At 37.9% G+C, this 14,660-nt stretch overlaps 1 protein-coding gene across 2 annotated transcripts in view; it reads right to left on the reverse strand.

Moving 5' to 3' along the window:
• The window catches only part of LOC126356844 (mitochondrial intermediate peptidase), a 136,013-nt gene that overhangs the window by 34,137 nt on the left and 87,216 nt on the right, over window positions 1–14,660 (reverse strand). The gene's annotated exons all lie outside the window — the stretch shown is intronic.

Raw genomic sequence — 14,660 nt, forward strand, 5'->3', positions numbered from 1 at the left:
GCATGTTTGATGTTCATTTAAATAGTTAGTTTTTATTTTATTCTTTTTAGTACATTTCCGTAGTTGGTATTTTATAGGTAATTTGACAGTCCTATAAAATGAACTTAATTTAAAATGAGTAACACAAAAATAAGCTAATAACTTGTTGTATGAAGTAGTACACAAATTAAAATTCTAATATTTGGTAGATCGAATTATAGAAGATTTTTACATGCTCATCAATACTACTGACTAATCTATAAGTTTAGCTTTTCTTGACACCAAATCTTTTTATTTGCAATACATTTTCTTTTCGATTCAGTTATTGTAGCTTCTTTTTTCTGGTGTTCAATTTCTTTTGACAATTTTCAAAGCGATTTCCAGTGACGTTGAACTAAAGATTTTTATACATTAAGAGTTGAAACATCTCCATTTGATTCATTTAGGATATAGTCATATATTAATCGGTGAACAATTAAAATTTAATTTTTCAAATTCTCAACAAAGCTTTCAGAATTGAATGGAAAACCTCTTTAAATATTAGGGAAAATAATGAATTTTTGAAAATACAATGTAATGGGATGGATTAAAAACCTACTCGGCAAGTGGCGACACGAGAAACACACATAAAAGCTATTACAGTTGCAAGCTTCTGGAGCCAGTGGCTCCTTCTTCTGGCAGAAGCACTGAAGACATGAAAGAAAAGTACTGGCGCGGTTTAGAAAAAAAGGCAGAGTTCAGAAAAGTTGCCCAGAGCCCCCAGTCAGAGGAGACTTACCAGATGGGATGAGAGGGAAAGACCTGGGTTCAGTGCCAGGTTTGATGTTGGGAAGTTTTTGGGACTGGGTTGCAGAGTGATATTTTCAGTTGACATTACATGAAAAGGAAAGTAGGTCTTTCACCAAAGCACCATGATTAAATGCTGGTTTAGGGCTGATAGTGAGACCGTTGGATAACACATATAATTCAGGAGGGGTGTGCTTTAGAAGAGAGGTTGAGAACACTGTACTGTTGTGACTGATTCTTGTGATTGAGTTATTATTGGTCTGAGACACAGTGGTGAAAGCTGGGGGCATTAAGGAGGTGGGCCAAGCTCGATTTGTAGGGGAGCAATGGTTGATGGTGTGGCTGTTTAGAGAGCTGCAGAGGGGCAGGAAGAGAAACACCACTGTTGGGGTAATTTACAAGACAGTGTGAGAGCTTTCTGAGGTAAAGTTTGGCATGTTGTTGCAATTTGAAATTGACTTGTTGGATGGTACCATTCAAGAAAACAAGAGGGGCAGATAACTGCAGGATTTTGTAGAAGGAGAGAGTTCTGGTGGAGTGGAAATTGGCAGATGAGGCAAATATATAATATATTAACAGGGAAGTGGAATGGAAGAGGTTGCTGTATTTGAAACTGTAAAACAGGCTGGTGTAGAGAAGGATTACATCCTGAAACAGCACCTTTCACTGTTAGGCCTTTGGGAGTAACTCCAAGGGAAAAGCAAGTTTCAAGAAACAGAATGCAGGACATTAGTTTCGACAGTGCAAAAGTATGTTTTAGAAAGGAATCGATGTAATATGTGACAGAATTCGTCACAGCAATGGAGGAGGGTTTGGAATGTTAGGGACTATGGGAGTGGCAAAAAAGAGAATCAGAAGGTGGAAAAAGATAGAAAAACTGAAAAAAGCAGGGAAAATTATTAGGAAAGTCAGAAAAATTCATACAAGAAATCATGAGAATTTACAACGGTTAACAAGAGGTAACGAGTGGGCGAGAATTTCTTGTCGGAAAAGTGGCCTATAGGATATGAATAAATGATTGGAAAAGAAAAAAATTGTTAGGGAAAGTTGTGAAAACAGACAAAATTTAAAAAATCTGGCAAAAAGAAAGAGGAAATCTTTGGAGAAAATATAATCTATTGTGAATGGCAAATAAAGTAATGTAGGAAACGAGTAAAAGTCGATCAGAATGGTTTGGAAAAAAACTAAGGCCAAAAACACGAAAGAATTCCATGTAAGCAAGGTAAATGAAGAGTGGGAAAGAAAACAGCTGTCAAATTTGCAAATAAATTGGTGAGAGAGAATTGGGAGAAGGTCCTGCTGTGTAGTGAACCATAAATAAATCATTACATGCAAATTCGTAAATAACAATGGACCCATTTATGTGCACGTAAATCAGTACTAGAAAAGATGCAGAGCGTAATAAAACTGGTTATGGTGAGGTAAATGTACTAATAGATCTTGTATCATATGAAACAACTGATACCATATTGGAAACATAAAAATCAAATACCCACTACTACCTAGCTAAGCGAAAATCTTCAACTGCTACTTTTCTACACACTTAATGTAATTACATCAAGATTATGGACTTCTCAAAAAATGATAAACAATTAGCTACATTTTATTATGAAATATATGTCCCATAATATGATTCTGCATAAATAGATCGATATATGATAATTTCTTTGGTACATGTTGTTAGAGGTAAATCTTTGTTTTTTGTGTAGTTGGTTGTATGTGTTAAATGTGTGAGGATGGAGTACAAGTTGTGTGTGCTAAATTGAATTGTATTGTAAAGTGAAATGACTGAAAATATATGTCTTATTTACCAGAGAGTTCACCAGTGCTTACATGATTTCATTTGAAGCAACCCAATCATCTCTAAACAATCATATGAAATTAAACCAAAGAAAGGAAATTGATAATGAGCCTTCAACTCACAACAAAGTAGAGTAACAAAAAAGGTGGATATTATTAATAAAACTGGTTATTTAAATTCAATCGGCATTATCTCTCACCGCAGTGTATCGGTGTCTCAGTGTAGCAAGCACTGAAATGTGACCAACCACCCAAATATCAGTAATTTACTTCAAAAATGAATAATTCAAGTTTGGGCAACAACAGGGCGCTGGTGGTCAGAAGAGGCAAAATGTTGGTTAATCTAGGTGGTACAGATAAATAACTGAGTGGACTGACACATAAGGTAGAAAAGAGATGACAGATTGAACAAGACAGATGACAACAAAGACTGAAAGTAGGGATACATAAGAAGGAACGATGGCCACACAAGCTAATATATCAATGAAAATAATCAATTTCTGAAAATATAATGCAATTGCATAGATAAAAATTTTACTCACCAATTGGCAGTGGGAGAACACACATATAAGAGGTATTTCGGTCTTCAAGCTTTGGGACCCAGTGGCTCTTTCTTCTGGCAGAAAGGTTGAAGCAGAAGGAAGAGCGATGAAGGATAAGGACTGGCAGGGTTTACGAAAAAGAGGTAGCATTCAGAAACATTGCATGGAACCCAGGGTTCAGAGTAGACTTACCAAACAGGATGAGGAGGAAAGACCAATATTAGGATTGCCAAGAGATAAAATAATAACTATCTTTAACAGTTTTACTAATGATTGTGGACTTGTATGCACAACAATTAATTCATTCTAATCATCTAGCTGAAGTCTGAGAGCATAAATCATTGAAATCTTGAATAAATTCATCAGCTGCAATAACACTGATCCCCAATTATCATCATTCAAAATAGTGAGTAGACTTTTCAGTCCCTCACTTATGACTTTAGGAAAATGTGCAAGACCTGGCTCAAAACAAGAGACTGCTTCAGTAATCATACAAAGTTAGGGTATTATGAAATCAGTTCGGCATCTTTTCTAAATTTTAAAGTCATAAGATTGGTGACTTTTTTGTTATTTTATTAATTCTTTGACAGCATTCTAACAACAAATCTGAAGTGTATTTGACTGTACAGAAGCCAATTGCTTTTATCAATTAAGTGTATACTTGATAAGAAATCAGCGAACTCCAATACAACTGCTTTGATATGCCTACACATTATATTTTGAATATGAGTCACTGATGAGTTATTCGGAAATAGTGCCACAGGAGTATTAGTTTGATATTCTTGTAGGAATGGTTATGATTCTTGCTAATGACTGAAAAAAATGCTAATTTCACTGGCAGCAAAGGATCTGAAAGAGCTCCTCTTACAATTTTGTAGCTGGTGCTTGTCTAGTCTTTTTTGTCACACTATAAATCCTGCGCCATTTTTTAAGGATTCCAAATAATTTTAACAGCACGAGCAGCAACACTTTCGTTTTTTTACCCAATGGACTCAGATTTTTTTAGGATAAACATTTTATCCTGAATACTCTGTTAATTGAAGGCGGTAAGTTGATATGTCTTTAAACAGGAAGTAAACTGGCCTTAAAAACTGAACAATGTTCCAATCAGTGGCTTCAATTCCATGTTTAAAGGCACCATGCATGATATGAAAACTGCAACTGCTCATATCAAGAATCATTGAATCACCGATTGCTTTAGCAGTCTGCAGTTTTGATTTCAGATCTCTGAAAAATTTATGATTAACATTTGATACAGCTAGCAAGATTTTGAAATTTTATTAAGGCATATAAAAGGAAGAAGGATTTCCTTGAATGACAGAAGAAGATCAGAAGCCCACATACGGCGAAGAAAAGTATATGTTAAGAATTTTGCACAAACTTCAATTTTTTCATTGATCCAAAATCAGATATTTACGTGCATTTGAGTTTCCTGACAAACTTTATTGAGTGATTCACCAAATCCTATAGCAAAATGATTACAAGAAGTAACAGATTCCCTCAGTCTATCTTTGTAATAAGGAGCAGTCCCATAATGAATTGAGTGCACAATTTTAGTACACTGCAGTTCCATCCTTCTAGCTACTTCACTAATGTCAAAGATTTTTTAAATAATTATATTTCTTTTCCAGTTGAGTGCATAGACTTGTGAGTTATCAGTGTCTGAATACACCAAACTATTTCTGCAAAGCTTACTACTTCTTTGAGAAGAAAGAAGTTGACAGTATTTTATGATTCCTGAATGTGCGGTTCATTTTCTTGATTTATGACTGATTGAGAAATTGTTAATTTTTCTTTTAATTGTCTCAATACTAGTATGTTATATGTGAGATAAAAAAAACTTTGAAGAGGAGTGGCACTTTTGTAGATTTTAACTTTGCTAACATATTTTTGTCCTCTAACTTTTCCTTCGTCTGCAGCTCGTGGTCTCGCGGTAGCCTTCTCGCTTCTCGAGCATGGGGTCCCAGCTTCGATTCCCAGCAGCGTCAGGGATTTTCACCTGCCCCGAGATGACTGACTGGTGTTTTGTCATCTTCTTCATCGTCACAATTCATCCCCATTACAGTCCGCCCCCAGTAGCTGAGTGGTCAGCCATACAGAATGTCAATCCTAAGGGCCCTGGTTCAATTCCCGGCTGGGTCGGAGATTTTCTCCACTCAGGGTCTGGGTGTTGTGTTGTCCTAATCATCATCATTTCATCCCCATCGATGCACAAGTCACCAAAGTGGCGTCAAATCGAAAGACTTGCCACAGGCGAACAGTCTACCGGACAGGACGCCCTAGTCACACAACATTTACATTTTTAATCCCCATTACAGTTGGAGGGAGGTAATGGCAAACCACTTCCACTAGGATCTTGCCTAGTATGGTGGTGTGGGTCTCCCACATTATTCCCTTACACTCTGTCAAGAGACATGGGACTGCATTTCCATTTTTCCAAACTTTCACTGCAAATATTGCAGATACAGAAAGCGCTACTGATGTGTGGTTGTCACAAAATGGTCTGGTAGTCAGAGGCTCATATTGCTAGCCAATAAACAGACTGTAATAATGCTTAGAAAGTGTATTTTTTTGTTCAAACATACAATTCTTTTAATGGAACAATTCCTATTGTCATTAAGAAACAAATCCGGGCAAATTAGAACATTAGTGGTGTTTGTTGCAGGATTCTAGTGCTAGTCAATTACAAGACATTGCATTTTGAATTATACCATATTTTGAAAAGTTCCCACACCAAAACTTAATACAATACCTGTGGTAGCAAACACTAAAGGAAAACACAAGTGCATACACTAGTAATGTGTATTCTCATCAGTTCAAACTGACCATCGGCAAAGGCAATGCACAGTTCCAGTCTGGTATGGAATGACTGATGTATATTTGCTAGTATTTCAGCAGAGATGTCCGAGCAGGCTGCACAATATGTCATCGCATATCATTGAGTGTGATTGGTATATCTTGTAGAAAGCATCTTCTTTCAGCTTTCCCTATAGACAAAAAGTCTACAGGCATCAATTCTGGGGAAAGGGCCAGCCAAGTTACAGGTCCTCAGTGTCCAGTCCAACAATTTGGAAACAATTCGTGAAGATATGCTGTAGTACTTTGTACACTTTGGACTGGACAGCCATCATGTTGGTACCACACATCCCTTCACTCAGGAGAGGAATGTCTTCTAGCATTTATGGAAGATGGTCTATTAGGAGGCTGCAATACTTGTATGTGTTCAGTGCTCCACCTATGAAATATAGGCCTATGAGCTGATTCTTCACTACCCCACACTAAACATTTACACTCCATGGATGCTGACGGCATTGTCAACAGACCAACCGTGTTCCACAGCACGCGTTTGCACTCCATACATGCTGATGATCCACCTGGCAAAGCCAATGGGGATTGTCAATAGACAAATAATGCATGTTTCAGCAGTATAACAGGCCATGATTGGCACAAGTGGCTTCATCACTAAACAGGACACATGATGTATCTGGAGTATCCTATATTAATGCCCATGTACAGAAGTTAACACAATCCTCATAACTGCAGCTCTTGATGGAGAGACATTTGATAGGGATGTTATCTATGTTGATGAAAAATGCATAGGATATTTGCCTGTTTCATCCTCATGTGATTGCATGGGAGCTAACGAGTTGATCAACTGCAACGGCAGCAAGAACATTAATGTCCCCCTCTTCTGTCATCACTTGTCTTGAAGCGTAGTGCCATATACCGATCCTGCCTTGGAGATGGTTAAGTGGGGGATGTGTCTCAGAGCTGGATCGTGACAGATGGTAACGCGAGACTGGACACGCACATAGTTTATGTATCAGCCGATAGATGACTGTGATTTAGTTTCGATTGTGCCCACTAGAGTGCACTAAAGTAATAGAATGTTTTTCATAAACTGTTCTAGTATTTTCATAAAGTGTTATTATGTCTTTTTGTGTATGTAAAATGTTATAAATGTGTTTTAGCAGTATGAATTATGCATGACTGTGGTTTAAGGTTAATATGAAGATAATTGTTTAACAAGTTATGTAGTGGGATTTTGTGTGGGAACATTTCGAAGAGGTATGGATGTGGACAAAGGGGATTTTAGTAGAACAGATTTGTAAAGTAAGTTTATGCTAGAGGGAAAGTTAATTCAGGTATAAATAACAATAGTAAATAACTTTATGCACAAACAAAACTTCAGCATATTAAATAATTACGTCGGTAAACAGTGCAGTCTTTAGGTTTACTATTTTGCGATTGGTTATTGATGAAAAGTGCGGACTGACGCGGGAGAATGTTGTTTTGCTATTGGCTGTTGAGTAAACTAACCAAAGGTAAAGCAATATTCTTCATGTGCCTTTCTCTGCTGGTAGGGAAGACAGAGAGTATTCTAGAGAGGAGTCGGAGCCTAGCCATGAAACAGTTTTGACGCGTGTAGTAGTAGTAGTAGTAGTAGTAGTAGTAGTAGTAGTAGTAGTAGTTTCGATGGAAATGATAAGTTGCCGGATCTAGCAGTGTTTCATACATCAAAAGTGTTGTAAAGTGACAGCATAATTATTCCGATGGGTGTGTAGAAATTTTGGAATTTTTAAGTGAATTTTGTGATGAGAAAAGACAAATTCCGCTTGGCGTATTGAGCAGGTCAGTGGCTACAAACTGTGACTGCATTGGGTACCGACAGACTTAATATTTGTCGAGCATTCTCAATCAAAAACAATCCATATTTTTGTAGCTATTATGTTTTCAGGAAATGAAACCCCATAAACTTGCTAATGTGAGTAAAAGAGATTGTGAGTGACCGTGTTAAGACTAGCACGGGCTTGGCAGTGATACTTGTTCACCCAAGTTTCAGAATATTTTAATTAAGGACAAAATTTCCAACCTTTCATTTCGTGTGAAAACTTTCTCTCGAAACGTAGATTAGTGACTTTAATTGCAGCCTGGTTCACGTCAAAGTACAGTAGGTTTTCGCTCGCCTTCCCTACTGATGATCTGCTGAGACAATGTTCACATGTAGGTGCAGGTTCGTCCGTCAAGGGATGGAAGGAACCGCGTTGCCGCAGTCTCCTGTTACGCTGTCTACATATTACACTACCGTGTTCATGTAACCAGTTGAAGAGGTTGATAAATAATTGCTGGGATGATTGAAGTTTATTGGGACATCTTGCCCCACACACTGTACAAGAATGAACTGCATTTTTCGTACACTCTCCATACCCCACGAGCGTGTCAGCTTTTCCTGCATTGTTAAAAAAATACACTTTCTAAGTATTATTATTACAATCAGTTTATTGGCTAAAAACATAAGCCCCTGACTACAAATACACTCTGTGAAAACTGCACATCGAAAGCACCACTCCCAATGCCATTTCCACATCTAAAAGCAGTCTCAGTACACTTCTTGCTGGATCATGCGAAGCGCCATCTCCAAATTTTCTTTTATCTCAACTATCGTTGCAAATCTTAGTCGTTTCAACAAGGTTTTCAAGTTTGGAAGTATAAAAAATCCATAGGGATTAGATCTGGAGGGCACAGAAGATGATAAAGCATAGTGATTTTGTTTTTTGTGCAATAATCATGCACCAACAAGGTTGAATGTGCGGGTGCATTAAGTGATAAAGAACGGTACCTGTATCAGTTGGAGAACACTGCTAAATATACATAGTATGTTCCACGACTCAAAGTTTCCACAGTTCATACCACAGAACAAAATAAAAAATACCGTTCCTAACAATTATGATATTATCCCACCCAATGGTGCACAGCAAGCTTCCAGATGTAGTCCATACATTGCATGCTACATTGTGAAGATAGTACTGTCATAAAGTAACACTTCTCTGCGGTAATTAAGAAATAAAAAGAAATAAAAAAAGATATTGGGTAGTTGCAAAATAATAATAGATTGCCATGATACTAAAATACTGCATTTACCATCTAGTTATTAAAACAAAACAAAAAAATAGTTTTCTAACTGTTATACACTGTCTTCCATAAATGTATCAAACAGTCCCCACATACTATTCACCTCTTAAGTAGTACTGTTATGTATGATGTTACAACAGAGTATATTTTGCTCCTTACAAATCACAGGTTTCTAAGACTTCTAAAGTTCAGAAATGTATTTGCTCTGGCAGGGGCATTGTCTTGCTATTTATAGTCACCACGGTCCAAATGCTTCTGGTCAGAGGCAAGTGTGTGTGTGTGTGTGTGTGTGTGTGTGTGTGTGTGTAGTAGTAGTAGTAGTAGTAGTAGTAGAATCATTTATGAAATTTGTGGGTGAAACAACATGATTTTTGGTTGTAATTTCCATAGACAGAACATACTGACATTTGTGCATAAATGAAATCAGTTAGGCTTGTGTTTTATACTTTTGACTTCCAAGTATAAGAATGTTGTCAGTAAAAGAATAAACACCAGTAAATAGTGTTGTGAAAGCTCAGCTCAGTAACGCGGAAGACAATGACAGTCCTGGATTTAAAGAATCTGTTATATGAAACTAATGGTGAAATCTAGTGCAAGTAAAACTTCAGTGCCACAAATACAAAAGCGAGAAGAGCTACAGAAGACCTCACTTAGTAGCAAAACCAAGCATCAGCAACCTCCAAGTATCAGTCAGTTGGATACAGCAGCACGTTTCAATGCTATAAAAGAAAGAACAAAAGAATCTAAGGAAAATCGAGAAAGTACAAAAGGAAAGTCAAGAGGAAACTGCAACGGAAGTAAAAGACTGACAGGAAACAGCCAAGATAGAATGTTAACTGTTTAAAAAAAGTCAAGAGAAGTTAATTGTAGATTTTTGAGATAAGAAGGACAAGGTAATTGTGGAACTCATGGAAGCAGAAGTGCAATACACTGCCAAACGGGGAAAGGTCGCAGATGTCAAAAAGACACATAATAAGGATTTAAGTGTGGTAGAAAAAGACATGGAAAAAACATGCCGAAAGGTTTGTACAAAGAGAAGTAATGGAAGTACATTTGAAAGGGCAGGAAAAAGTAGTTATATGGTTAAAAGATGACATAAAAAGCGTAGATACCCTACACATAGTAGTAAAAAATATAAAACAGAATACTGACTGTCATGCTAAGCAAACAATTAGCAAGAGGATGAGGAATGAAGAGCAGTGTGTTGCAAGTCATATCAAAAATCAGGGTGAAAGGAGACCCACAAGTGGAATCTGGTAACCAGCCGCAAATTCAGTAAAATTTATCCAAGAGGCAAACTACATTCAATTGTGCATACAAGGTCCATTCAAAAAATTCTAGAACTTTGTCCACAAAATTTTTCTATGCTTACCTTTGAAATACTCCCCTCCACAATTGATACACCATTTACAATACTGTTTCCTCTTCCGGAAGTAGTCTTGGTACATCTCTCGCTGGATCATGCAAAGCTCTGTCTGTGAATTTTCTTTTATCTCATCTATCATTGCAAATCTTAGTCCTTACAACAGGGTTTTCAACTTTGGAAATAAAAAAATGTCCACAGAGATCAGATCTGGAGAATAAGAAGATGAGAAAGCATAGTGATTTTGTTTCTACTGCAATAGTCATGCACAAACAGAGTTCAATGTGCGGGTGCATTATCATGAAACAAGAGTCATGAATTGTCCTGCCACATTTCAGGCTGTTTCCTTCTCACATTTTCTCACAGGCATCGCAACACATCCAAATTATACCATAACAGTTTGTTCCTGTGAGACGGATTCACGATGAACTAATCCTTCAAAGTCAAAGAAAACTATCAGCATGGCTTTGACACCTGACCTGACCTGACAAGCTGTTTTTGGTCTTTGAGAACTTTTCCTGGCCCATTGTGATGATTGAACCTTGGACTCAACATCACAATCATAGACCATGTATCATCAACAGTTATGACTCTCTTAAGGAACATCTTGTTCCCATTTGTGCAATCCAAAAGTTCTTCACAGATTCGAGGCGAAGGTCTTTCTGGGCTCGACTTCTGAGCCAAGGGACGAACTTGATGGCAACACGATGCATTCCAAGATGCTGTGTACAGATTTCATGACTTGATCCAACTGAAATGATATATTCTTTTGCAATCTTTCAGACATTCAGTCTTCGATTGGCACACACAATTCCGTTTCCACTCCTTACATGAGCACTGTCAGTAGTCGTCAAAGAGCTTCCCGAACAAGTGTCATCTTTAACTTCCATCTGGCCATTTTTCAACTATGTGAACCATTCAGAACACCAACTACAGCTTAAGCACTCATCACTGTAGTCTTACTGCATCATTTAGTGTTTCTCTGTAAAGATTTTCTTGAGTATCACACAAAATTTAATGCAGACACATTTCTCCTGTAACAGTGCCATCTCATACATGCAATTTCTGCAGTTTAGTGTCAGAAATTGAAAACTAGATGGCCAAAACTGTTTACATTGTAAATGAGATGGAACATGAGGCTCATAATTCGGGAACATGCTTAGGAAAAAAAAAATGTGTTAGAGACAATGTTCCTGACAAAATATGGATCTCAAAGCAAAGAAGACAAGATTTTAAATTCAATTTGCAACCACCCATACAACCAGAGGTATGACTGAACATACTCTGAATTTTTGGAAAAGGGATCAGAGAGAGATCAGTATTACGAAGCACCATATGAGGAATGTCACATGGTATGCTGGATGGTGCAATGGCTGCCATGTGAAGTCTGTAGGCATCTGTTTGGCACAAAAATTGAAACTGAAGAGCAGATATGACAAGTATCTCCACCAACTGGAAGAGAGGAGAGGTGAGAGGAAACACTGGTGAAGGAAGCAAAAGCAGACATAATTACCACCACAAATGTGTGTGAGATTAAATGATTACTGCTCACTTAATTACAGACAGTGACACAGGAAGAATCAAATGACAGGGTAGCAAGCAGTTAAGTTCAATCATAAACATGCAGACCTGCGTGAAGCGGAACAGGCAGAGCCGAAATGGCATGCCACTACCGAGCACGCCAGCAGCTTGCTGCCACAATGAGATAATCAGTGCTTCAACATGCAAACAGGCACACCATCCCAGGAATTCTCAGCAGTAGTAAACAACAAAATCAGTTACAAGATGTGCGGTAAAGTTAAGATGTTGATTGTGCGTGTGCTTGTAAGGATTTTTTTCTTTTTTTTTTTTTTTAGTTCTTATGTTTTTCAACTTTTTCTGCTACAAATATTTTACACTAGCTAATTTATTTGAACTAAGGTCACACTGTATACATTTACGTCACACTGTTTACCCTTGAGGTATAATTATTTTCACTTTTCAATTTTGCTTTTGCACGTGTGTGTGTGTGTGTGTGTGTGTGTGTGTGTGTGTGTGTCTATATATACGCAAAAGGTCAGTGAAACAAAGTAAAACTTTCTTCTCCATGGTTAGAAGCATGGCACATAGTTTTGTTTTTTGTTTTGTTTTTAGAGTTTTCCTATATTGGCATAACCATGGTAAACTGATCTCATTTTCCACCTGAAAATTTATGCTCTATTTTTTATATAGGCTTACGGTGTTTGACAACCTTAAGCAACCAGTTGATAACTAATTAGCTTTCGAGTTTGATGAAAGTGTATGTTTCCTCTGCTTGCTTCAATGTAGAACGCCGTCCATAAGGTGGCTCCGTTGTATCATATGTATGTTGTCCCATGACAGAATGTGCTATGAATCAATGGCAGACCCATTCATTACTCAGTGCTACTCAGAGACATACAGTACAATACAATAGAGCAGTACCACTACAGTTTCGCAGAACTCACTAACATGCACCTTGTCTATGGGGAAGTATATTACAATGCTCTCACTGCAGAAAGTCTGTACAGTGAACCATTTCCTAACAGGCATCATCCGTCACGATGAGTGTTTATTTCTCTTGATCAACGAATGCAGAAGACTGGTTCATTGGAAAGAAGAAACGAAGGACCTCACAACATGAGGACCACTTGCAGATCTGATTCTCAAAAGGAGGTGCTGGAATGTGTTGCAGCAGACCCCACTACAAGTACTCATCATTTTGCACATGAAATGGGAGCTGCACACACTAGCGTGTGGCAAGTACTCCACAAACAACAATTACACCTATACCACCCAAGGCGACTCAATGCAATGCTTGTGACTGACTTCGCACCAAGGTTCACACTGTGTCAGTGGCTGCTCTAAGAAGGGATTGATTGACAAGATTTCCTGCAACTCATGCTGATTTATGATGACGCCTCATTTGATCATGATGGTATTTTGAACAGCAAGAACAGCCATGTGTGGAATGAGGAAAACCCTTACACTGTTGTAGAATCACACCATAAAGTACGTTTTGCTGTGAATATCTGGGCCAGCATTGTAGGTGACAATCTCATTGGGCCAAATCTTCTACTTGGCTGTCTAAATGGCCACCTGTACTTGAGAGTCGTGCAAAGAGATCTACTTGAGTTGTAGCAGAAGGTACCCTTGGCTTTTCGTGAGAGGATGTGGATACAATACAATGGAGCACTGTCTCACTTCAGTGTGGAAGTCTGCAGCAATCTCAATGCTATATTTCCTGGTTGCTGGATTGGAAGGGGAGGTTCTATTCCATGGCCTGTGAGGTCATCTGACCCGAATCCCCTTGATTATTTTCATGGTGATATCTAATGACACTTGAGTATGAGATCCCAGTGAGTATGGAGATGGAATTAGTTGCCAGAATTGTAGCTGCCCTTGATGTGATTCAAAACACACCAGGGATATTTGTCAGGGAGCATCAGAATCTTGTTCACTGATGTCATGCTGCCATTGAGTTTGATGCCTATCAGTTTCAGCACATTTTGTAAGATACAGTACAAATGGTATGATCATTGTGTCAATGATAGTAATTGCAGTTAAATGTAACTAATGTAAATTAAAAGTACAAAGTAATGTGATTTTATTCCTATTAGTTCCTTAAACTGGCTTTGCCGACCCAGTTTCCCTACATCAAATTCTCTACATCATGTTAAATTTTTGCTCACTCTTACAGAGTCACCTACATAATTGTCATGAAAGTAGAGATTTTGTTTGGATATCCTGACCAATGCATATGTATAGCGCACATCTGAAGGTAGGTAGGTTGGTAGCATTTAACGTCCCGTCGACAATGAGGTCATTAGAGATGGAGCGCAAGCTCGGGTTAGGGGAGGATTGGGAAGGAAATAGGCCGTGCCCTTTCAAAGGAACCATCCCGGCATTTGCCTGAAACGATGTAGGGAAATCACGGAAAACCTAAATCATGATGGTTGGAGACGGGACACATTTGAAGCACAGTAATTGTTTAGCTTTGGAAATATGTTCAAAGTAGTTATAATTCATACTCCATAATAATATCAGAAATTATCTTTGGCAATACTGAATGTTAAGAAAAGTGTGGATGAGTCTAGCCACTGTTACGGAATGTGTTACATGCCTAAAGGTCAATGAAACAAAGTAATATCATCTGTAATGTTATTTTAAAGTGTCATTTTTCCATTTTATAACTGAGAAACTTTGATACTCACAAAGTACAAGAGAGACAGTTAAGTTCATTTAGTATTGAAGCATACTCCCTCCGTAAAGTTCCCATA

Source organism: Schistocerca gregaria, chromosome 1, assembly GCF_023897955.1.
Source record: "Schistocerca gregaria isolate iqSchGreg1 chromosome 1, iqSchGreg1.2, whole genome shotgun sequence".
NCBI lineage: Eukaryota > Metazoa > Arthropoda > Insecta > Orthoptera > Acrididae > Schistocerca > Schistocerca gregaria.